This window comes from Pongo pygmaeus, chromosome 2 (genome assembly GCF_028885625.2).
Source record: "Pongo pygmaeus isolate AG05252 chromosome 2, NHGRI_mPonPyg2-v2.0_pri, whole genome shotgun sequence".
Lineage (NCBI taxonomy): Eukaryota > Metazoa > Chordata > Mammalia > Primates > Hominidae > Pongo > Pongo pygmaeus.
The window spans coordinates 77,343,933-77,371,244 of record NC_085930.1 but is presented as its reverse complement, the minus strand read 5'-3'; positions in this window follow the sequence as shown (position 1 = coordinate 77,371,244).

Below are 27,312 nucleotides of genomic sequence, written 5' to 3'. Positions count from 1 at the left end.
CTGATTTTTGTATATTGATTTTGTATTCTGCAACCTTACTGAATCAATTTATCAAATCTAAGAGCTTTTTGGTAGAGTTGTTAGGTTGTTCTCAATAAAAGATCATATTATCAGCAAAGAGGAACAATTTGAATTCTTCTTTTCTGATTTGGATGCCTTTTATTTTTCTTGCCTGACTGGCTAGGACTTCTAATACTGTGTTGAATAGGCCTGGTGAAAGTGGGCACCCTTGTCTTGTTCCATTTGTTAGAGGAAAGGGTTTCAACGTTTCCCATTCAGTATGATGTTAGCTGTGGGTTTGTCACATATGGCCTTTATTATTGTGAGGTGTTTTTTCTATTTAGTTTTGAGAGTTTTTATCCTGAAGGAATGTTGAATTTTATCAAATGCTTGCTCTGTGTCTATTGAGATTATCATATTTTTTTCTTCATTCTGTTGATGTGATGTATTACATTTATTGATTTGCATATGTTGAACCATCCTTGCATCCCTGGGATAAATCTCACTCAATTGTGTTATATTATCTTTTTAATATGTTGTTGGATTTTGTTTGCTAATATTTTGTTGAGGAATTTTTGTGTATGTTCACCAGCGTTATTAGTCCATAGTTTTGTTTTGTTGTTGTTGTGTCTTTGTCTGGTTTTAATATCAGGGTGATGCTGCTGTCATAGAATGAGTTAGAGGGATTCCCTCCTCTTCAAGAGGGAATTTTTTGGAACAGTTTCAGGAAGATTGGTATTAATTCTTTGTAAATTTGGTAGAATTTGGCTGTGAAACCATCTGGTGCTGGGATTTTCTTTGTTAGAAGATTGTTTATTCCTAATTCAACCCTGCTACTTGTTATTGGTCTGTTCAGGTTTTCTGTTTCTTCTCGATTCTATCTTGGTAGGTTGTGCGTTTCCAATAGTTTGACTATTTCCTCTTGGTTTTCCAGTTTGCCAAAGTATAGTTGTTCATAATAGTCTCTGATGATCTCTTTATTTCTGTAGCATCAGCTGTAATGTCTCCTTTATCATTTCTGTTTTATTTGAGCCCTCTATCTCAGCTTTATTAGTTTAGCTAGCAGTTTATCTATTTTGTCTATCTTTTCAAAGAATACACTTGTCATTTTGTTGATTCTTTAAAAAATATTTATTTCTTATAAATAAGTTTTATTTCCTATTCAGTGGGTACATGTACAGGTTTGTTACATAGGTATATTGCATGATGCTGAAGTTTGGGGTACGATTGATCCCATAACTCAGGTAGTGAGCATACTACTCAACAATGGGTTTTTCAGCCTTCTCTCTCCCCCTTCATCCCTCCCTCTAGTAGTCTCCAGTATCTATTTTTGTCATCTTTGTGCCCTGAGTATCCAGTGTTTAGCTGCCACTTATAGTGAGAGCATGCAGCATTTGGTTTTCTGTTTCCATGTTAACTCACTTAGGATAATGGCCTCCAGCTGCATCTGTGATACTGCGAATGACATGATTTTATTCTTTGTGATGACTGTGTAGTGTTTCATGGTGTATATGCACACCATTTCGTTTATCCAATCCACCATTGATGGGCACCTAAGTTGAGTCCATGTCTTTGCTATTGTGATTAGTGTTGCAATAAACATGTGAATGCATGTGTCTTATTAGTAAAATGATTCATTTCCTTTTGGAAATATACCCAGTAATAGAATGGGTGGCCAAATGGTAATTCTGTTTTAAGTTCTTTGATAAATCTCCAAACTGCTTTCCATAATAGCTGAACTAATTGACATTCCCACCAAAACTGTCTAAGCATTCCCTTTTCTCTGCAGCCTTGCCAGCACCTGTTGTTTTCTGACCTTTAAATAATAGCCATTCTGACTGGTGTGAGATGTTATCTTATTGTGGTTTTAATTTGCATTTTTCTTATGATTAGTGTTACTGAACATTTTTTCATATGTTTGTTTGCTTCTTATATGTCTTCTTTTGAGGAGTGTCTTTTCATGTCTTCAGTGCTATGTGCCTACTTCAAAATGTTAGATCTCAAAATAACATATCTGAATGTCTAACTTTCTTGCCAACCTTGGGATATTTTCATCTATTATTTTGTTAAATTGATTTTATAATTCTTTTATTTTCTCTTCATTCTGAGAGATACCAATAATTCAAATATTTGGTCACTTTATGTCATACCAAATCACAAAAGATTTCCTCATTCTTTTTTATTCTTCCTGCCTTATTTTTTTGTGTAGCTGGATTATTTCAAAAGAGCTGTCTTCAAGTTCTAAAATTCTTTCTGCTCTTAATCTAGTCTATTGTTGAAGTTTTTGATTATATATATATGTATATATATACACACACATATACGTATATGTGTGTATATATATATATATATTTTTTTTTTTGAGATGGAGTCTCACTCTGACACCCAAGCTGGAGTGCAGTGGCTCAGCTCACTGCAACCTCCACCTCCCAGGTTCTAGCAATTCTCCTGCCTCAGCCACCTGAGTAGCTGGGATTACAGGTGCGTGCCACCATGCCCAGCTAATTTTTGTATTTTTAGTAGAGACAGGGTTTTGCCATATTGGCCAGGCTTGTCTCAAACTCCTGACCTCAAGTGATCCATCTGCCTCGGCCTCCCAAAGTGCTGGGATTACAGGTGTAAGCCACTGCACCCAACCTATATTTTGTATTTCTTTCAATGAATTATTCAATTCCATATTTTTATTTGGTTCTTTTCAAAAATGTCTATCACTTTAGTGAATTTTTCATTAATATTATGAACTGTTTTTCTGATATCTTCACATAATTTTTCAGATTTTTTTTCTCACTGAGCTTATTTAAAATCATCATTGTGATTTTTTTATTTGGAATTTCAAAAATTTATTTTTGATTAAAGTATATTGCTAAAGAATTATTGTTTATTTAGAATTGTCATATTTCCTTGCTTTTTCATGTTTCCTATTTGCTTATGTTGATATCTGCACATCTGATGTATCAGTCACCTTTTTCTATTTTTGAATTTACTTTGTAGAGGAGGACTTTTTTTCTGTATTCATGGTACGGTTGAGTAGGACACCTTGGCTTTGATTCTGGCTATGTGCAATAGTGTAGTCTCTGTGTGATTTCTCTGGCAGTAAACAGTGTTACTTCTATCTGTGATTTCCTCTTAAGTTGTGATTATTAGTGGAGGCTGTGGTGAAGTTGTGCTGGGGACTGGGATGTTAGGTAGGTCAGTCTTCAGGCCTCAGTGGTAACAAGGGTGGGTTGAGCATGCCCCGATGCCATGAGCATTGTACCCCAAGTTTACACTAGCCCCCATGTTGGCAATTACTGGAGAGCCAAATTTTGAGCCTATGTAAGGCTTGCTTGAATGCTAGTAGTGGCAGGCAGTGGTGGATCAGGTAGGTGGGTGGGTTCTCAGGCCACTGGGCAGCCAGTGTGCCATGGGCAGTGGCTTATTCACAGCTCACAATCTATTCTAAGCAGTGACACCGTGAGTTTCCCTAACACCTCTCTCCCAGCACTGCTAAGCCCCAGGACACTGCCCAGTCATCCAAGTGCTAGGTAAGAAAATGGTGCCTTGCTGTAGCCACTTAGATGTCAGAAAGGGTGTAGGACCCAGCATAAGCTCCCTCCCTGGGTTAGCTTCATTCTACGATCTCCTGACAGCTTCTTGTGTTAGTTTCAGGGCTTAGAGGGCTAGAGGGACTTTCCCTTGGCTAAGATTGGATGATTCCACTGTGGCAATATAAGCTGCTAGAAGCCTCTCACTTACCCATTCTAGTATGGAGAACTCACTCCTGGCTCCCACCCAATTCCTGCCCCTAGACAACCCCAGCCAAGCAGGCTGCCTCTCTTCTTTCTCCTTCCTTGCTTTTCATATTTTCTCTCACTTTTTTAAGAGAAAAGAGAGAGTTTTCTCTCTTAAATAATGTGTTGTAATTGTGCTTATCCATATACTGTTTCAGTTCTTCTAAGCAGAAGTGAGCCTAAAATGCTTCTAGTCAGCCATCTTGAAGCCTTTCCTCAAGGCAGTTTTTAAAAATTCAGTTTATTGGGAGAGGAGGAGCCAAGATGGCCAAATAGGAACAGCTCTGGTCTACAACTCCCAGCGTGAGCTATGCAGAAGACGGGTGATTTCTGCATTTCCATCTGAGGTACCGGGTTCAGCTCACTAGGGAGTGCCAGACAGTGGGGGCAGGACAGTGGGTGCAGCACACCATGAGCCAGCCCAAGCAGGGTGAGGCATTGCCTCACTCGGGAAGTGCAAGGGGTCAGGGAGTTCCCTTTCCTGGTCAAGGAAAGGGGTGACAGACGGCACCTGGAAAATCGGGCCACTCCCACCCAAATACTACGCTTTTCCGACGGACTTAGGAAATGGCGCACCAGGAAACTGTATCCCACACCTGGCTCGGAGGGTCCTATGCCCACAGAGTCTCGCTGATTGCTAGCACAGCAGTCAGAGATCAAACTGCAAGGTGGCAGCGAGGCTGGGGGAGGGGCGCCCGCCATTGCCCAGGCTCGCTTAGGTAAACAAAGCAGCCAGGAAGCTCAAACTGTGTGGAGCCCACCACAGCTCAAGGAGGCCTGCCTGCCTCTGTAGACTCCACTGCTGGGGGCAGACAAACAAAAAGACAGCAGTAACCCCTGCAGATTTAAATGTCCCTGTCTGACAGCTTTGAGGAGAGCAGTGGTTCTCCCAGCATGCAGCTGGAGATCTGAGAATGGGCAGACTGCCTGCTCCAGTGGGTCTCTGACCCCTGACCCCTGAACAGCCTAACTGGGAGGCACCCCCAAGTAGGGGAAGACTGACACCTCACACGGCCAGGTACTCCTCTGAGACAAAACTTCCAGAGGAAAGATCAGACGGCAGCATTCACAGATCATGAGAATCCGTGGTTCTGCAGCCACCGCTGCTGATACCCGCGCAAACAGGGTCTGGAGTGGACCTCTAGCAAACTCCAAAAGACCTGCAGCTGAGGGTCCTGTCTGTTAGAAGGAAAACTAACAAACAGAAAGGACATCCACACCAAAAACCGATCTGTACAACATCATCATCAAAGACCAAAAGTAGTTAAAACCACAAAGATGGGGAAAAAACAGAGCAGAAAAACTGGAAACTCTTAAAAAGCAGAGCGCCTCTCCTCCTCCAAAGGAACGCAGTTCCTCACCAGCAACAGAACAAAGCTGGACAGAGAATGACTTTGACGAGCTGAGAAAAGAAGGCTTCAGACGATCAAACCACTCCAAGCTACAGGAGGAAGTTCAAGCCAAAGGCAAAGAAGTTGAAAACTTTAAAAAAAATTTAGACGAATGTATAACTAGAATAACCAATACAGAGAAGTGCTTAAAGGAGCTGATGGAGCAGAGAGCCAAGGCTCGCGAACTATGTGAAGAATGCAGAAGCCTCAGGAGCCGATGCGATCAACTGGAAGAAAGGGTATCAGTGATGGAAGATGAAATGAATGAAATGAAGCGAGAAGGGAAGTTTAGAGAAAAAAGAATAAAAAGAAACAAACAAAGCCTCCAAGAAATATGGGACTATGTGAAAAGACCAAATCTGCATCTAATTGGTGTACCTGAAAGTGACGGGGAGAATGGAACCAAGTTGGAAAACACTCGGCAGGATATTATCCAGGAGAACTTCCCCAGTCTAGCAGGGCAGGCCTGAATTCAGATTCAGGAAGTACAGAGAATGCCACAAAGATACTCCTCGAGAAGAGCAACTCCAAGACACATAATTGTCAGATTCACCAAAGTTGAAATGAAGGAAAAAATGTTAAGGGCAGCCAGAGAGAAAGGTCGGGTTACCCACAAAGGGAAGCCCATCAGACTAACAGCGGATCTCTCAGCAGAAACTCTACAAGCCAGAAGAGAGTGGGGGCCAATATTCAACATTCTTAAAGAAAAGAATTTTCAACCCAGAATTTCATATCCAGCCAAACTAAGCTTCATAAGTGAAGGAGAAATAAAATCCTTTACAGACAAGCAAATGCTGAGACATTTTGTCACCACCAGGCCTGCCCTAAAAGAGCTCCTGAAGGAAGCGCTAAACATGGAAAGGAACAACCAGTACCAGCCACTGCAAAATCATGCCAAATTGTAAAGACCATCAAGGCTAGGAAGAAACTGCATCAACTAACGAGCAAAATAACCAGCTAACATCATAATGACAGGATCAAATTCACACATAACAATATTAACTTTAAATGTAAATGGACTAAATGCTCCAATTAAAAGACACAGACTGGCAAACTGGATAAAGAGTCAAGACCCATCAGTGTGCTGTATTCAGGAAACCCGTCTCACATGCACAGACACACATAGGCTCAAAATAAAAGGATGGAGGAAGATCTACCAAGCAAATGGAAAACAAAAAAAGACAGGGGTGGCAATCCTAGTCTCTGATAAAACAGACTTTAAACCAACAAAGATCAAAAGAGACAAGGCCATTACATAATGGTAAAGGGATCAATTCAACAAGAAGAGCTAACTATCCTAAATATATATGCACCCAATACAGGAGCACCCAGATTCATAAAGCAAGTCCTGAGTGACCTACAAAGAGACTTAGACTCCCACACAATAATAATGGGAGACTTTAACACCCCACTGTCAACATTAGACAGATCAACGAGACAGAAAGTTAACAAGGATACCCAGGAGTTGAACTCAGCTCTGCACCAAGTGGACCTAATAGACATCTACAGAACTCTCCACCCCAAATCAACAGAATATACATTGTTTTCAGCACCACACCACACCTATTCCAAAATTGACCACATAGTTGGAAGTAAAGCTCTCCTCAGCAAATGTTAAAGAACAGAAATTATAACAAACTGTCTCTCAGACCACAGTGCAATCAAACTAGAACTCAGGATTAAGAAACTCACTCAAAACCGCTCAACTACATGGAAACTGAACAGCCTGCTCCTGAATGACTACTGGGTACATAACGAAATGAAGGCAGAAATGAAGATGTTCTTTGAAACCAATGAGAACAAAGACACAACATACCAGAATCTCTGGGACACATTCAAAGCAGTGTGTAGAGGGAAATTTGTAGCACTAAATCCCCAGAAGAGAAAGCAGGAAAGATCCAAAATTGACACCCTAACATCACAATTAAAAGAACTAGAAAAGCAAGAGCAAACACATTCAAAAGCTAGCAGAAGGCAAGAAATAACTAAAATCAGAGCAGAACTGAAGGAAATAGAGACACAAAAAACCCTTCAAAAAATTAATGAATCCAGGAGCTGGTTTTTTGAAAGGATCAACAAAATTGATAGACCGCTAGCAAGACTAATAAAGAAGAAAAGAGAGAAGAATCACATAGACACAATAAAAAATGATAAAGGAGATGTCACCACCGATCCCACAGAAATACGAACTACCATCAGAGAATACTACAAACACCTCTACGCTAATAAACTAGAAAATCTAGAAGAAATGGATAAATTCCTCGACACATACACTCTCTCCCAAGACTAAACCAGGAAGAAGTTGAATCTCTGAATAGACCAATAACAGGCTCTGAAATTGTGGCAATAATCAATGGCTTACCAACCAAAGAGAGTCCAAGACCAGATGGATTCACAGCCAAATTCTACCACAGGTACAAGGAGGCACTGGTACCATTCCTTCTGAAACTATTCCAATCAATAGAAAAAGAGGGAATCCTCCCTAACTCATTTTATGAGGCCAGCATCATCCTGATACCAAAGCCTGGCAGAGACACAACCAATAAAAGAGAATTTTAGACCAATATCCTTGATGAACATTGATACAAAAATCCTCAATAAAATACTGGGGACCCGAATCCAGCAGCACATCAAAAAGCTTATCCACCATGATCAAGTGGGCTTCATCCCTGGGATGCAAGGCTGGTTCAATATATGCAAGTCAATAAATGTAATCCAGCATATAAACAGAACCAAAGACAAAAACTACATGATTATCTCAATAGATGCAGAAAAGGCCTTTGACAAAATTCAACAACCCTTCCTGCTAAAAACTCTCAATAAATTAGGTATTGATGGGACATATCTCAAAATAATAAGAGCTATCTATGACAAACCCACAGCCAATATCATACTGAATGGGCAAAAACTAGAAGCATTCCCTTTGAAAACTGGCACAAGACAGGGATGCCCTCTCTCACCACTCCTATTCAACATAGTGTTGGAAGTTCTGGCCAGGGCACTTAGGCAGGAGAAGGAAATAAAGGGTATTCAATTAGGAAAAGAGGAAATCAGATTGTCCCTGTTTGCAGACAACATGATTATATATCTAGAAAACCCCATTGTCTCAGCCCAAAATCTCCTTAAGCTGATAAGCAACTTCAGCAAAGGCTCAGGATACAAAATCAATGTACAAAAATCACAAGCATTCCTATACACCAATAACAGACAAACAGAGCCAAATCATGAGTGAACTCCCATTCACAATTGCTTCAAAGAGAATAAAATAACTAGGAATCCAACTTACAAGGGACGTGAAGGACCTCTTCAAGGAGAACTATAAACCACTGCTCAATGAAATAAAAGAGGATACAAACAAATGGAAGAACATTCAATGCTCATGGGTAGGAAGAATCAATATCGTGAAAATGGCCATACTGCCCAAGGTAACTTATAGATTCAATGCCATCCCCATCAAGCTACCAATGACTTTCTTCACAGAATTGGAAAAAATTACTTTAAAGTTCATATGGAACCAAAAAGGAGCCCACATCGCCAAGTCAATCCTAAGCCACAAGAACAAAGCTGGAGGCATCATGCTACCTGACTTCAAACTATACTACAAGGCTACAGTATCCAAAATGGCATGGTGCTGGTACCGAAACAGAGATATAGATCAATGGAACAGAACAGAGCCCTCAGAAATAATGCCACATATCTACAACTATCTGATCTTTGACAAACCTGAGAAAAACAGGAAATGGGGAAAGGATTCCCTATTTAATAAATGGTGCTGGGAAAACTGGCTAGCCATATGTAGAAAGCTGAAACTGGATCCCTTCCTTACACCTTATACAAAAATTAATTCAAGATGGATTAAAGACTTATACGTTAGACTAAAACCATAAAAACCCTAGAAGAAAACCTAGGCATTACCATTCCGGACACAGGCATGGCAAGGACTTCATGTCTGAAACACCAAAAGCAATGGCAACAAAAGCCAAAATTGACAAATGGGATCTAATTAAACTAAAGAGCTTCTGCACAGCAAAAGAAACTACCATCAGAATGAACAGGCAACCTACAAAATGGGAGAAAATTTCCACAACCTACTCATCTGACAAAGGGCTAATACCCAGAATCTACAATGAACTCAAACAAATTTACAAGGAAAAAACAAACAACCCCATCAAATAGTGGGCGAAGGATATGAACAGACACTTCTCAAAAGAAGACATTTATGCAGCCAACAGACACATGAAAAAATGCTCATCATCACTGGCCATCAGAGAAATGCAAATCAAAACCACAATGAGATACCATCTCACACCAGTTAGAATGGCAATCATTAAAAAGTCAGGAAACAACAGGTGCTGAAGAGGATGTGGAGAAATAGGAACACTTTTACACTGTTGGTGGGACTGTAAACTAGTTCAACCATTGTGGAAGTCAGTGTGGCGATTCCTTAGGGATCTAGAACTAGAAATACCATTTGACCCAGCCATCCCATTACTGGGTATATACCCAAAGGACTATAAATCATGCTGCTATAAAGACACATGCACACATATGTTTATTGAGGCACTATTCACAATAGCAAAGACTTGGAACCAACCCAGTTTTCTAACCATGATAGACTGGATTAAGAAAATGTGGCACATATACACCATGGAATACTATGCAGCCATAAAAAATGATGAGTTCATGTCCTTTGTAGAGACATGGATGAAACTGGAAATCATCATTCTCAGTAAACTATCACAAGGACAAAAAACCAAACACCGCATGTTCTCACTCATAGATGGGAATTGAACAATGAGAACACATGGACACAGGAAGGGGAACATCACACTCTGGGGACTGTTGTGGGGTAGGGGGAGGGGGGAGGGATAGCATTAGGAGATATACCTAATGCTAAATGGCGAGTTAATGGGTGCAGCACACCAGCATGTCACATGTATATATATGTAACTAACCAGCACGTTGTGCACATGTACCCTAAAACTTAAAGTATTATAATAATAATAATAATAATAATAATAAAATAAAAAAATAAAAATTCAGTTTATTTCTACTTTTCAGTTTCCATTATCCTTACTCTAACAAAGCCAAATTTTAATGCATTGGATAGATATCTTTTATTGATGTGTGTTTCATAGATTTGTTTTATTGTTTTGTGTGCAAAATAGTGGTTGCCTAAGTCGTATTGTATTATCTAAAGAAACAAATATGTTTTCTTGGTATTCCTATATTGGCACGGGAACATCTAGTTTATTTCTTCCTATTGCTGTGTGGTTCTATAGGGTGAGAATATACCGCAATTTACTTAATCACTTTCTTATTAATGGATAGCAATTTGGCTTCCAGCTTCCAATCCACCACAAATATAATTGCAATACATTTCTGCCAACATCTTCTTAAAAAGTTGTATGAGCATATATTTGGCTTATACACCTGAAACCAGAATGAGAATGAGTTTGAATGTGTTGTTTACATACTTGTTTAGATACTGATGAATGGCTCTCCAAAATGTCTCTACACTCCCCACTAGAAATACATGAGGCTTGTTTATCTTCATCATCTACCAAACTCAGCATTACTCAGTGGCTTCCAACAACTCTAAATGCTGAAAATACTTATCAATTTGTATATTTTATAAAGGGGTTTAATACAAGTAAGTACTTGGTTTAAAAAAAAATCAGTGGATGGGATGCAAAAGCAAGTCTAGACTGGATCTCTAAGAATTATGTCAGAAAAAAATAATCAAATATCTTCTAAAGATAGTTTCAACCTTGAGACCACCATGGAACTTTTGAGCTTAACAACATACGATGCATCTGCTAAGTGTCAGGAAACTACAACTAGAAAGGAGCTCTCACTATCACTACAGAGACAAATACGTCTTTATGTCTCCTAAGTGACACTCAGAATGCTGGAGAATTAATCATCACTACAGGAGTAGCTCAGATCTTTGGATTGATTTCTGCTAGTAGAAAATAGCAAAAAAGGCAAGAAGAAGGTATTTGTCATTTTCCATTTACCAATTTTATGAGCATTCACCTAACATACAATTTGTTTCTAGAATCTTAGCTGCAAAGGAGTATGGGGAATATAGGGGTTTTCTGGCCTCTATAATGCAGAAAAGCACGTTAAAACCATGTATGAAAAGGATTTTGAAAGAGCCAATTCATAGCATCCACCATGCCAACTTTCTAATGGTTGGCAGTCTAATGTGTGAAAATGACTTTGTGCATTCTCTCTGTTCTTTTTAGACCTGGGATTTCCATTTCTATAAAATACATATTTTTTTAAACTTTCTGGTTGTAATCTTGATTATTTTTGTTGATTTGATTATAGATTCTAGATCATAGACACCTTGCCATTTTGTACAATAGAAATATTCCTCATAACATTTTATGCCTGTTGACTTATAATTTTTTAATTTACAGAAATACTTATTTAGTGTGATAAAATGTGTTATTGTTCCACAGATATCCTGTAATTTGAGTTTTGTTTAAGAAGGCCTTTCTTATTCCTAGGCCGTAAGGATGAATTGTCTTTTAATAAATTTATAAATGTAATAATGTTTTAAAAAATTAATGCCCTTAATTTATCTAAAAACCATTGTATGTATTTTGATAGGTAGAGATATCATTACCCTTGTTTTCCCCTTTTAAGTAAGCTGGTTTTTCAACACCATTTATCTAACAATTATTCTTTCTCCATTAAATTGTGTTACACCTTTATTGAATCTCAAGTTCCTGAATGTGTGCATGTGTGTGTATACATGTGTGCACATGTGTTTTGGGTGTTTATTTTGATCCTTTAATGTATCTTATGCATTACATCAATGTCATCCTTTTTTTTATTCTTTTGGGTTCACAGAATACTCTAGGGTATATCTATTCCTTTTGTATTTCTTCTTCAAATTTGAGAACAATCATTGATCTGTATTTTGCATATAATTTTTCAGTTATTTTTATTGATATCTTCATAACACTAATCAGAGATTTTGGCTGAGATTGCATTACATTTATAGGGCATTATGTAAATAATTCGCATATTTACGTGTCATTTCATTAAATATCTCTATATTTTCTTAAACAGCAAAGTCTCTGTCCTCCATTAGTTAAAAATATTATCCATGATATTCTTATCTATTAGATTGGTTGATTCCTAAATAGTAGGTTGAACCATATGAATATATCATTTTTATTATTTATAAAAGTGCTGGTTATTGGTAAATTCACATGGTTCAACTTAGTACTTTGTAGTTTTATTGTTATAATCAATTATATATTTCATTTTTCTATTTATTTTTGGTGCTGAGAACAACTATTAATTTGTATAAATTAATGATGGTTTATGCAGCCATGTCTAATACTTTGTTGGTTGTATTGCTATCTTTTTCTGAAATAGGTATTATATCATCTGCCAATAATAACAGTATTATCACTTTCCTTCCAATACTTACACCTCATTCCTCTTTCTTTTCCTACAGAATTGATCAGGATATAGGGTATTTAGCATGCATGCCAGTAAAGAATATTGTTATAGCCGGCATTCTTTTTTCTCATTAGTAAAGAAAATGATCACAATTGTTTTCTACTTACTATACATTTCTGTTATATAAGCTTCACTACATTCAGAAATTTTTTTTGGATTTTATAGGTTGCTGACAGATTATTATGTTTTTGTCCCAAAGGTTTAAAGAAATATTTGTTTGAATATTGAATATTGAAATTATTTTTTACAGGAGTCTATTACTATAATGAATTATACTAATGGAGTCTCTAATGTTTATCATCTGTGGATACAAGTCATCCAGGTACAGCTTATATTTCAAGCAAGCCTTCCTTGCAGCTAATTGGAGTTGTATGACTAAGTACGGGAAATAGAATGATAGTAAAGTTATTGTGAGTGACTTGCAGGTTATCTCCAACTCAACACACAACAGTGGCCCTGGACATTGACCATTTCTTCCTTCTTGACTAGACATGACAATAACTGGAGTGACTTTAGAAGCCATAAATTAAGTGTTGACGACATGTCATACCATCCTGAACCAATCAGAATCTCCCATGCGATAAAAATAAACTTCTGTCTATGTAAGTGCCTGAAATTTTGTTGTTGTTGTTACCTCAGTTAAACCTTTATCCTATCTAATGATGTCTTTGAAGTTTGGTGATAAACCCTAATGCATTATAACTTTTCTAGATGTACTATTAGATTAGTTTGAATAATGCTTTGTTGTAGATTTTAGCATTTCTATTAATAAGCAAAATGTGGCTAAAATTTTACTTTCTTATATAATTAGTATAGTCAATATTTTACATAATCTTATATAGAACATAATTTTAAAATAAAAATTATATTAGACTTTTAAATTAATCTTGACAGCTTTTTCTCTTTATTTAATTTCCAAAAAAGAAATGTGTAAAATGCATGTTCTCTAGGCTGAATTATATCTGCCAAAAAAAAGTTTAATTCTTAACCACCGGGTTCTATAAATGTGACCTATTTTGAAAATAAGGTCTTTGCAGATGTAATCAAGTTAATATAATGTCCTTAGGGTAGGTCCTAATCTAGTGTGACTAGTGTCCTTTTAAGAAGATGAGAATGGACTCAAAAACACACAGATGCAAATGCTGCATGAAGACAGACATACAAAGGAAGACAGCCATGTGATAACCAAGAAGAAGAGATTAAATTTATGCAGCTACAAGCCAAGGAATATCGAAGGTTGCAACAACCATCAGAAGCCAAGAAAGATCATTGCCTTGCTGACATCTTGATTTTGGACTTCTAGCCTCCAGAACTATGAGAGAATGCATTTCTGTTGTTTTAAGCCATTCAATATGTGGTAGTTAATTATGTGAGCCCTGGGAAACTAATACGGATTTTGTCACTGGGAGGTAGGATATTGCTATAACAAATATCTAAAAATGTGCAAGTGGCTTTGGAATTGTGTAGTAAATAGAGTCTGGAAGTGTTTTTGAAGCATATTCTAGAAAAGCTTAGATTGCCTTGAAGAGGCTGTTGGTAGAAATCTGGACATTAAAGGTGTTTCTGGTGGGGTCTCAGATGGAAATGAAGATCATGTTTTGGACACTGGAGAAAAGGCAACCCTATTTATAAAATAATTGAGAGTTTGATGATTGGGAAATTCTCAGCTATTCGTATTTCAAAGAATGGGAAAGCAAGTTCTGGAGAGAAAACACCATAGGTGTGTCTGAATAAATTTTTGCTACAGAGATTAAGTGTGTGACTCATGGATCCAATCAACTATCTCAGTAGAAACAGTCACCTTGGATGAAAGGTGATAGAGATGAACAAAGGGCAGGAAGGCTGTTGGACTTTTGGGTTCCACAAACAGAAAATGGGCAGCTAGAGCTGCTTGGCTAGCAACCTCTGTTAGCCTTCAAGAAAAAATAAGAAAATTTTTAAGGGTGGCTCAGATGCCAGTGGGATTTTCAATGTCTGGGAGGGTGGGATGGTTACCACTGTGGATCAAGAGGGCAGGGCCACTGCTATTGAATGCCAGAAGGGGATATGGAGCCATCTCAGTGGGTTCAATGGAAAGAGTCACAGAGAATTATTCTCAGAACTTAGACTTTAATGGAATTTTCTCTGATAGGTTACAGACTTGCTTGGGATATGTGACCCTTTCTTTTTTTTTTTTTGAATTTCTCCCTTTTGGAATGGGAATATCTATTCTATGCCTATAGAATAGATTTTGTAAAAATCTCAGTGCATTTTGTAAAAAAGGTAATTTGTTTTCTCTATTTCAGAGGTCCACAGATAAAGGGGAATTTTGCCCCAAAATGAACATTACCCAGCATCTCATCCATATCTGATTCTGATATTTTAGAAGATGAGATTTGGGACTTGTTGAGTTACTTTTATTTAGAAGACATTTTGGTGTTAGAGGTGATATTAGGATGGGTTAAGATTTTGGGGGATGTTGGGATGGGGTGAATGTATTTTGTATGTGAAAAGATGTGAGTTGGGGATCTAGCAGGCGTATTAATAGGGTTGAATTGTGTGCCCCCCCACAAGGATACGTTGATATCCTGACCTCAAGTACTTATGAATATGACCTTATTTGGAAATAAAGACATTACAGATATAGTTGAGTTAATATGTCATCAGGGTGGACCTAATCTACCCGGATTGATGTTATTTTAAGAGGCGAACAGACAAATGCATATCGAGGAGAATGCTGTGTGAGGACATGAACGCACAAAAGGAAGATGACCATGTCACACCAGGAAGAGATTGGAATTCAGAAGCTGCAATGCAAGAAATATCCAGCAACCACCAGAAGGAGAGACAGCGTGGTCTTGCCAAGATCTTTCTTTTAGACTTCTAGCTCTAGATCTTTGAAAGAATAAATTTCTGTTGTTTTGAGCCACCCAGTAGGTGGTCATTTGTTATGGTATCCCTAGTAAAAAAAAATATTCTGGATAGTTTAGTAATTCTCATTTATAAAACTATTTATCGGTGAAACCCCATCTCTACTAAAAACACAAAAAATTAGCTGGGCGTGGTGGTGGGCACCTGTAGTCCCAGCTACTTGGGAGGCTGGGGCAGGAGAATGGCATGAACCCAGGAGGCGGAGCTTGCAGTGAGCCGAGATAGCCCCGCTGCACTCCAGCCTGGGTGACAGAGTGAGACTCCACCTCAAAAAAAAAAAACTATTAATACAATGATAATTATTATTATTAATTTCTATTGGTGGAAGGGTGCTTCTGAGATGGAAAACATGTCTTTAGCTACAATTTAAATTTACTTAATTCTAATTAGTCTGTTAAAATATTCTATTTATTACATATTTGTAATGAATTTGTCATGTCATCTATTTTCTTTATATATTTATTAGCATAGTATTAGCATGATAATGGCCTTTTTTTTGTTCAACAGTCCTTCCTTTAGTTTATCCCTCTTTCTCTCCCCTCTCACAATTCCTTAGAGGCAGCAAGGAAAAACTAAAGGGACCCTTTTAATACTTTGGCTACAAAATTTTTTAGCTGGATTACCCAGGCCTTTAAGCACATTTTTCTATTAATACCTTATATAGGACTGCAGGCAACAGTATTGCTAAACTGTAGTTTTCAATAATATATATTTTTATTATCCTTTAAATCTTTGTGTTCAAGACACTTTAAGCTTTTACTAGCAATTTTCTCAAAATCCTTACAGGTTTTTCAGTTTCTGTCCACTCATTGGTTTCAAAGTCATCCTCATATCTAAAAATTTTTATCACAGCATCCTACGTTTGAGTGCCACAATCTGAATTTGGTCATCTATTGCTGCATAAATAATTAATCCCAAGCTTAGGCTTAAAAAGCAAACACTTATTATGTCACATAATTGCTAGGGCCAGATACCTTACTTTCTTGCCATATGGCCTTCTCCATAGGCTGCCTGAGTACCCTCACATAGTGGCAGCTAGCTTCACTCAGGAAGAGCAATCCAAGAAGAGTGAGAGCCCAGCCTAGTCTTGAAAGAGTTATGCCATCAACTCTTCTGTATTCTATGGTCACGCAGACCTATTCTGGTACAATGTGAGAGACTTTACAAGGATCTGAACACAAGGAGGTGGGGGTAATCGAGAGCAACTTGGAGGTTAGCTTCCACAGTTATTAAGGCATAATCTCCACCATACAACATGAGGAGTGGGCTTTGCCAAGAGTATCAACATACATTCTTCTGGATCTTCATCTAATGGTCAATTGAAATGGACATATTGGAATTTGTTATAAAATAATAATTTTAAATGATTTTTAAATGATTTGCTACACAGGTCAGTTACCTGTAATGAAAAACTAACAGACAAGTGATTTTTAAAAATTGGATCAGTATGAGGTTCACCTATAATATATTCACACTATCCTGGCCCCTGAGAGTAATATTATAAAAAAACTCATTTTTATAAGTGGCATCATCCTAGTCTTGGTATCAAATGAGGCATAAATGGATTGAAGTGCTCATTTGGCCTAATAATGTAGCGAGGTTATTTCAATTAGAATCACCCAGCTACTAGTAATCTGACTATATTATTGGAGCAATTCCTTTAAACTACTGACCAAGTCTTGCCTGGCTCAGCAGGCCACATCTAGTGTGATTACCTCCTAACGTGTTAATGACATTTAGGAATTCTATAAAACAATCTTAACAGGACATAGACATACCACTTGTATAAAATGAACCGACATGAAGTTAATTCTTTAATGCATTTCATTAAGAGAAAAGTGTTTACTTTCATCTCTGCAAACAATTCCCTCATTAATCTGGGAAATATCACCTGAGAATGCTATTGAAGTCGATAAAATCAAATAAAATAATGACAGGTACCAACAGGAATGCAACAAATTCTACTCCAAAATATATTCCCCTATTAGAGCTATTGTAAACCATGCTTGGATTTGGCTACCTTGGCAGAAGATTTAAAGAGAAAAGACACATTCACAGCTGTGTAATTAGAGGAGAATAACACCAGCAATTAGTTGTAGAGTAGGTGTTACTTCTATGTTAGCATCTATTTTTGGTTTTTTATGTTTTGCTTTATTTTCTGTTTCTTGCTGTCTATAAGAATTTCCAGACAAACTTTGAGAGTCGGGGCCATGTTTAACAAAATCCCAGAATACTGAGATTAGGAGGAAGTTTAACCTAATGTTGCCAATTCCTGTTTAGACTTGTTTCCCTTTGAAGCAACTAATTTTTACCTCTGGAATTTGATTTTGACCCTAAACTTATGGAACTTTAGTGATAGAACTCATTGCCTTCTGAAGGAGTACCTTCTACAAAAAGTTCATTTGTTCAATTGCAAAGTTCTTTGTCATATCAAGCTTGTTTATCCACTTGAAGTTTTCATATGTTGAGATAAACTCTACCTTTGGCAATATCTAGCACAAGTCTCATTTCTCTTCAGCAAAAAAAGACCCCTAAAAATATTTATGATAAACCCTTTTGTATTTTTATTGCTAAAAGTGGAATCACCTCATAAAGCTGAATGATAGCATTACTGAGTCTCCTGAGATGGGCTTGTCATCACATTTTTCTTTCTGTGTGCCCTTACGACATCAAGAAGGTGCATGATTGCTGTGTATTTCCAGCTCATGAGAGATTTGGTCTTGCTACTCATTGACATGGAAGGTTAGCCTCAGTCAAAAGAGTTCAATAGTCTTCCCCAGGAGTATACTTCTTGACTCACAGTGACACAACAGGATAGGTGAATGAAATAATCTTGAGAGTCTGTATGCTAATATAAAACTAGTGAGGGCAGACATTACTTTAAAGACTCATAAAATTAAAAATCAAGAGAAAGGTCAAATCAAATGTGAAAAATATTGTTTCTTAAGGAACTGACACATCCAGGATGATGTCAAAGCGAGAGACAGAGAATAAAGAGGGGGAACATTTAAGTCAGGAATATAGCATGGTATGTGATTTGAAGCATTTACTGAATGCTAAGGCTGAGTGTTCGAGTAGAACTCTAGAATGTTGAGGGAGGGGATCATTTTTAATACTAGAATGAGAACCTGGGAAGTAGGGTACCAATACATGTTGAATTGATTCAAGATTCAATTAACAGGGATTTATTGATGTTCTGTATTGAGGCAGGCAATGTTTTGGGTACAGAATCCACAGTTACAGGCAGTGAGACGCTCACAAACTTACAATGCTATTAAAGTTTTGTGGCAATACACTGAGCATAAATAAGACATGATATGCTGATTTTGAAGTTGTAAAAGAGTTTGCATCTGGATTATTGATTTTATAATATATTTTCCAATAGAAGTTATAAAAGTATTATGGTATTATTTTTATTGTATACAATTTTTATGGCTTAATACCAATGAGAAGTTATATTTGCCAGATTTTATATGGTTTAAATACGATTAAAAATCTTAAGTTATAGTTTACTTTCTCTGGTTGGTTCTCTTTCAGTTTGTTTGCTCTCCCTGAAATTTTAGATATCAGTGTAAGGAAAAATGAGTGAGAGTGCCATAGAAATTCAGAGCTTTTTACATAGTCCAACTCAGTATAGTCAGGGTAATGGTATCAATGAGCTTTGTAAACAAAAATTGCTGTGGGAAAATTTCTCAGGGACTGTAATAGTGAGATGAAGTCCCTAGGTTCATACTGTGGAACTGAAGGCAAGACACTGAAATTAAAGCATTTTGTAAGGATTAAGTACTAATCATAAGTAGAAAATGATCATATATTTTAAAAGAAAAAAATAGCATTACATAGAAAAGGATTTTTTAATCAACTGGGCTTTTAGATGTTACTAGTAATTGCTAAATAATATTCCAGAATCCTCTTTATAAAATCATATAGTACTAGAGTTTTAGTTTCAGAAAGGTGGGATAGACATAGGCCTATTTCCTCCTGCTAAGTACAGCTAAAAGCCCTGAATATTATATATAAAATAAACATAAGAAGATTGAAATGTGAAAGGAGGAAGGCAACTGGCTAAAGGCCTTAGGACCCAAACACTAACATAATAGAGTGCTCTCTGGGTTTTCTTTTTACTCAGATCACAAACTTAAAGAAGCCAGAAACCCAGAAATACCAATAGGTGTAGACAAACAAAACACAACAAAAAACTCTAAACAAAACTCGAATCTCTCTAGCCAAAAGATGAAGAAAAAATAAATATAGTGAGACAGATATCTGTTAGATAATAGCTGCTTTACTCCAGCCAAACACCACTAAAAAGATCATAGTCCCATATCCATCAGCAGAAGCCAAGTGGGGAGTTAGATTTTCCTGCTTGCGAGGGTATAAGAAGATACTCCAATACCCTATCCTGATGGTGTCAGAGAAGGCAGAGTAGGAACGTAGGTCTCTCACTCCTTTCAGGCAATAAGCTCCCTTCTTCCACTGCAAGATCAATAGAGACAACATATGGAGCCTGGACTTCCACTCCAATCGTGCATTAATGATATTCTCCTCCCTGTTTCCACTGGGTGCTATCAGAGCAGACTTAGTAGAAAGTCAGGACTTTTACCACCAAACACACATTTTAGAACAAGAATCTAAGACATATTTTAGAACTTGAAAATATTACAACTGAGGCAAACAAAACCTAAAACAACTCTCTGTGGGCAAGCTTAATAGCAGAATGAAGAGGACTAGGGGAAAAAAAATTAGAGACCTTGAAGGTCTCTGATAGGATCTTCAGAGACAAAAGAAATTACACTTCTAAACAACAGAAAGACTGCAAAAATAAAGCAAAAAATAAGAATAACAAAACCCAAATCCTCAAGAACATCTGGGAGTATAACAAGGGATCTAACATTTATGTCATTGGAGTCTCAGAAAAAGAGGAGAATGAAGCTATAAGAATATTCAAAGTAATGTTGGCTAAAAAGCTGGAAATTTGGATAAAAGGCTAAACTCTTCAGATTTAAGAAACTGGGCAAACTCCAAATAGGATAAATCCATAGAAATCTGCACCAAGATGCCTTGGAGTTAAATTTCTGAAAACTATATCATCAAAAACAATTTGAAAGGAGATAACTAACACTTTCCCTACACAGGGAAGATAATTTTAATGATAGAGGTTTTCTCATCAGAATCTAAGAGACTAAAAGGAAATGATACAATAGTTTTTAAGTACCGAAAGAAAACAACTGTCAACCCAGAATTCTACAACCAGAAAAAAATCTCTCAAGAAAGATGAATCAAGATAGTCTCTGATCAAGGAAAGCTAACAGAATTTCTCACCAGTAGATTTATCCAAAAAGTCTTAAAGTTATCAAAAAGAAAAATAAATGTTAAAAATAATCTTTGGACATTAGGACAGAAGAATAACGAAGAACAAAAACAACGTGGGTAAATACAGAAAAATTCCCCACTCCTCTTGAATTTTGTAAATCATGTTTGATGTTTGAAGATAAAATTTTAACAGTGTGTGCTATAGTTCTGCAAAATAAACAAAAAAAGCCACTACCAACCAAAACCAAAACAACCTAACCACAACGCTGCAGCTGGGTGTCAGTAAAAGTAACATTCTGTTGCAACCAGATATTAAATGTTTGACTCTCCATGGTCACCTGCCATGGATTTGGACAAGAAAATGAAACATTCTTCAAAAAACATTCATGTTGTATACTTAAAATGTAAATTTTTCTACTTAAAGGTACCAACGTCTTTGGTATGGGAGAGGACAGAAAAGCAGAAATGGCATATTTTATTCTCTGAAGGAGGTAAATTAAATAAGAACAAACCATAAATAAATTGAGAAGTATAAATTAAATACTAAATGATGTAGTTGATACTCAAGTGTTGGAGAAGAATAGATTAAGACACAACACGAAGGATTTGGGCTGGACTTTGAAGGATGGAAAAGACTTAGATAAAATTAAAGACAATGCACAGTGGGAGAAAGGACACAGAAATAAGCATGGGCATGGAAGCAACCAGGCTGAGATCCTTGATATTGGAGTGTTGTATTAGTTTTCTAAAGCTGCCCTAGGAATTACCACAAACTGTATAACTTGAAAGGACAGAAATTTATTTTCTCATAGTTGTAGAGACAAGATGTCTGATTCTGAAATTCGGGTGTTGACTGACAGAACCATGCTCTTCCTGAAGTTCTAGGAGATGGTCCTTCCTTGTCTCTCCCAAGCTTCTTGGCATTCCTTGGTTTATGGCAGCATAAACTCCAATCTCTGCTTCCATATTCACATGTCTTTTTCCCTCTGTGGATCTCTGTGTCAAAATGTCCTCTTCTCCTTATTTTTTTTACAGATTTATTTATTTATTTTATTATTATTATACTTTAAGTTTTAGGGTACATGTGCACAATGTTCAGGTTTGTTACATATGTATACATGTGCCATGTTGGTGTGCTGCACCCATTAACTGGTCATTTAGCATTAGGTATATCTCCTAATGCTATCCCTCCCCCCTCCCCCCACCCCACAACAGTCCCCAGAGTGTGATGTTCCCCTTCCTGTGTCCATGTGTTCTCATTGTTCAATTCCCACCTATGAGTGAGAACACACGGCATTTGGTTTTTTGTCCTTGGGATAGTTTGCTGAGAATGACGGTTTCCAGTTTCATCCATGTCCCTACAAAGGACATGAACTCTTCATTTTTTATGGCTGCATAGTATTCCATGGTGTATATGTGCCACATTTTCTTAATCCAGTCTATTGATGTTGGACATTTGGGTTGGTTCCAAGTCTTTGCTATTGTGAATAGTGCCATAATAAACATATATGTGCATGTGTCTTTATAGCAGCATGATTTATAATCCTTTGGATATATACCCAGTAATGGGATGGCTGGGTCAAATGGTATTTCTAGTTCTAGATCCCTGAGGAATCGCCACACTGACTTCCACAATGGTTGAACTAGTTAACAGTCCCACCAACAGTGTAAGAGTGTTCCTATTTCTCCACATCCTCTTCAGCACCTGTTGTTTCCTGACTTTTTAATGATTGCCATTCTAACAAGTGTGAGATGGTATCTCATTGTGGTTTTGATTTGCATTTCTCTGATGACCAGTGATGATGAGCATTTTTTCATGTATCTTTTGGCTGCATAAATGTCTTCTTTTGAGAAGTGTCTGTTCATAGCCTTCGCCCACTTTTTCATGTGGTTGTTTGTTTTTTTCTTGTAAATTTGTTTGAGTTCATTGTAGATTCTGGATATTAGCCCTTTGTCAGATGAGCAGGTTGCGAAAATTTTCTCCCCTTTTGTAGGTTGCCTGTTCACTCTGATGGTAGTTTCTTTTGCTGTGCAGAAGCTTTTTAGTTTAATTAGATCCCATATAAAGAGAACATTAGTCATTGGATTAGGGGCCGCTCTAATCCAGTGTGACATCATCTTAACAACTGTATTTACAGAGATGCTGTTTCCAAATTAGTCACAGTCACAGGTACCAAGGGTTAGATTTTCAACATATTTTTCAAGCACTAGTCATATTTCTCAACTTGAAGATGTGAAAAGTAGTACTTTAGGTGGGTTTGAATTTTGTGGAGCCTTAGAAACTCTACAATATTTGCATTTGATAAAGAGCCATGAAAGTGATTCAAAACCAACCCAATATTTTATAAACTCTTTCTCATTTTAAATATAGACACACAAATAGAAGAGCATTTCTGGTAGATTTATAGATAGTAAATTTGTAATAGTAAATTTGTAATCAAACATTGATAATGAAATATCACATCAAACTAGGAACCAGGAGCCTTCATTTCTAATTCTGTCACCATCTCTACTATGCCCCATGACCTTAAGATACACCTTAGCATGAATATGGGATTATTTTTACCATCTATAATATAGATAAATTTCTCAGCTTCATAATAATAAAAATATTTATTGCATGCTATGTGTCAAGCACTAATACATATGCTGAACTATATACATGAATTGTCTCATTTAATAGTTAAAATATCCCCATGAGTTAAATCATATTATCCTTACTTTTTAGGTGATAACTGAAGCCCAAATAGAGTTTTGAAAACTGCCTCAGTCAAAGGGTGGTATTAAGATTCCAACCTATATTTATCTTAGTCGACAGCTAGGTTCATAGCCACTATTCAATCAAGGGTTCACAAATTGTGAGCCCATTGATGATATATGGCCCAAACGTATATATGTTCTTTGATATACGTTCTGTTTTAAAAGAATGAGCCAACATCTAAAACATCAAATGATTTTACATTAAAATAATTTTTATAATATTTTGAAAAAATTAGTAGATCTTGCACTTCGCTGCCCAAACTTAGCTGGACCTTAAGAACATTTGCCCATGCATTTGCCCATTTAGATATTCATGCATTCTCCACTTAAATGCAATCCCCAGCTCTCCCTATCACCTCCAAACACAGAGTGTGTCAATTATGATTTGTCATTGAGCTTGCACTATTGTTTTCTTATATCTATAGTGGAACTTCTTTTTACCCATATTTCAAATAAAAGAAGTGGAATACTTTTTACTCATGTTTCAAATAAAAGTGAGAAAATTAACAATAGGCTGAAATATGTTATTTTTCTCATGCCTGTCCTAGATTCTTCTTTTATGTGAACTTTCTGGCTCCTATAGGCATGTAAGTTTGTAACTCCTGCCATATTGCCTCTGGATCAGTGATCTCAACCTTGGCTGTACACATGAATTACGTAGAGAGATTTAAAAATTCCCAATGTTCAGTCTGCACTCTAGACCTATTAAATCAGGATTTCTTTGCGTGGAGCCCAGGTATCAATATTTACAGTTCCCACTGTGCAGTCAATGTTGAGAACCACTGCTCTAGATATTCTTTAAGATATCTTCTGTTTTCTAAATTCTAAATTTACAATTCAAAAGCCAGTTGTTCTAAAGATTGGAATGGTTCAATATGTTGTGTGTAAGCTGTATATTGGGGATGTGGGATTGATGTAGGCACATTGACTGTGGATCTTTGCTTGCTGAGCTAAGCAAATTAGACCAACCCTTTAGATGTGCAGCCCATTCTAGCACACAACATTGACATTCAGAGGAAAAGTGTCATAAATTAGTCTTAGTTATGGGGCCGACAGTTTATGTGACCTAAGAAAGTCATTTACTCAGTCTCGGTTTTATTTTCTTTTTTTCAGCTGTGACTCAACAGTGCTCATATACAATGCTGTATGCAGGTCCTATATTTGCAGTAAAGACAGTATCAGAAAATCAAAATAAAGTACATTCAAAATATATACATACTATAAGAACATAAAATAAATTTTTTCAAACCTACTGATTTCCAACAGAAATTCAGAAACATAGGGGGACAACTCTACTGCAGAAAAAAAGTATTCAGAAAGGTAATCAAAATTTGAAATGTTTACTGCAATGCTTAGGCAAGGAACTTTTGCCCCTGGTTACCCTCCAAGGCCTAGATGACACGTGTCTCTGGTGAATCATAAGGTTGCTAACTGTAAGCTTTATGGATTCAATAACCAGCATTGAGAAGACCTGCAATGATCAGGAGCCAGAGCCAGTGGCACAGCTTGGAGCCCAGTGCTTTCTATTATTTGTCTTCATACTTGTTCATTCTCTAGAGAAGGTCAGAGCATTCCATACAAAACTGTGCTCAGTTTTCAAGTGTGAAGCTTCCATGACAGGAAACACATCAAGGCTTTTGACAGCCGATAACTTTTTACCTCCTCTCTGAGGGGCTCCTGTTCAGAACAAAAATGTAATATAGCTCCAAGTGTTATCAGAGCTGTTATAAAATGCACTTGGGCATTCTGAAGATTCGTGCTTAATGCCTTTCTATAATTTGTGCAGAATGTGTGCAGAGTCCTTACAGCATGCAAATAACACTTTGTTATGACACAGTGCAGCACCACAGAGCCAACTTACATAAGGATAGAACAATGATGTAGAAGGCAAAGATAAATATCAGAATTGCAAGTTAAAAAGCAAGGTTTTATAGAGGTCGTTGATAGGTTGGAGATAAAGTAACTGAAAACAACTTAAAATAGTTAAAGACATGTAGGCATATCTTAGAATGAGACTCGACTGACATTTCGAAGGCAAGCTTATAGGAAAATTAATCACGTGAGAAGTGTTCATTGACTTTCTATAGAAAAAGTATTGAGATAAATTTGCAGGTATTCCATAAAGTAGAGTGCCTATCAAAATAGGCAGCCTGCATTAGGACATTACCATTTTCCATACATGTGTGTGTTTTCCTTCCTAAAAATATTGTCTATATATGCCAGAAACAATTGTGGCTGAAATAAATTTCTTGTATCAACAGGATCTCAGCTTATAACTTTTCATCTGAGAGTGAAGCCAGACACAAGTACTTGCTTTTGTTTGTGGCATTGCTCCTAATTTATTTGAATTTAGTCCTGTCACTAGAGTTCAATAAAGTCAGGCAGTGAATCCATAAGGGTTTGGGTAATAGATTGATGTTCTGATAATGAGAATCAATCCAGAATTAAAATTAATTTTAGGTGAAGAGTAAATACACTGCTTTTAGATACTCATGAAACTCTGCTTCCTTCTTGTAAGTAATGATGAGAATGACATGGATATGTGAAGAATAGAATCCAGAATAAAAACAGAATAAATCTTCATGTGTTTCATAAACAAAATCCAGGGCTGGTGATAAGTATATCAAACATTTGTGTTTTATCTTTGAAGGAAATATGAAATGTTACAAGTTTTTCATTAATTTATGTAGAAACTAAGTAGGACCTGAGAGAGAAATAATAATTATACAAAATAGTGTTTTATTGGATAAATGCTCTTTTGTTAAACTATTGTACTTGAGTGAGAAATTATGGTGTGTATTTTCTTTATATTCACTATTGTGCATTTTGAGATGCCATTATGCCAACAGATTGTAGGCAAACCTGATGATTATGCTCTGAACTGCATCCATTATATTTATTAAACCACCTTTTCTACTACCTTTTATGAATGCTTAATTATAGAAACTTCAGCGTTTAAAAATGATTTATATAATCAAATCATTCATGTATAATTAATTCTACTAATTTGCATGAGTGTTTCAGGTCATTTTGGCATAATTAGCCATTGTTGAGGGTTTTCTCCCCCATCAATTAAACTAATTGCTTTCCACATAGGTGTAGATTGAATACTGATCCCCATTTTTTCAGCTCACTTGCATAAGCAAATTATGCCTAATTGCCAGCTTACTACATCATTACACACTTATCATCAATTATACAAAAATATACTCTGCTAGACAAATAATTTCTTTGTGGCATTTTGAAGGGCTTTTTAATTGTGATGCTTGGAACAGTATTGTCATTTTAAAAAATATTAAACATCATGTTTAAACCAATAACACAATAAAGCATGTTATTGGTTAACAAACATATCAGCTCCTGGCTAGACCATCATTTACCTTGGAATATAAAGAGTTTCTTAAAACAATTTGAAGGAAACTCGTTGTTATTAAATATAGTAAATCCATCAATGCAAATATTAGAATAAGTTGGTTCTAAATTGTTTTAGCTTAATCTTTATCTTTCCCGTTCCACATATTTATTTCTTCTCTACCTGACGAAAATCTTTGAGAAGATCTGAAGAGATGGTGAATTTCAAAGAATCACTATACAGAACATACCGACATTTTTAAAAGTCAGGAGATAAAAGCAACCCCATTCATCATGCATTCTGTGCAGAGCATTAATGTCTTTTAGTGATT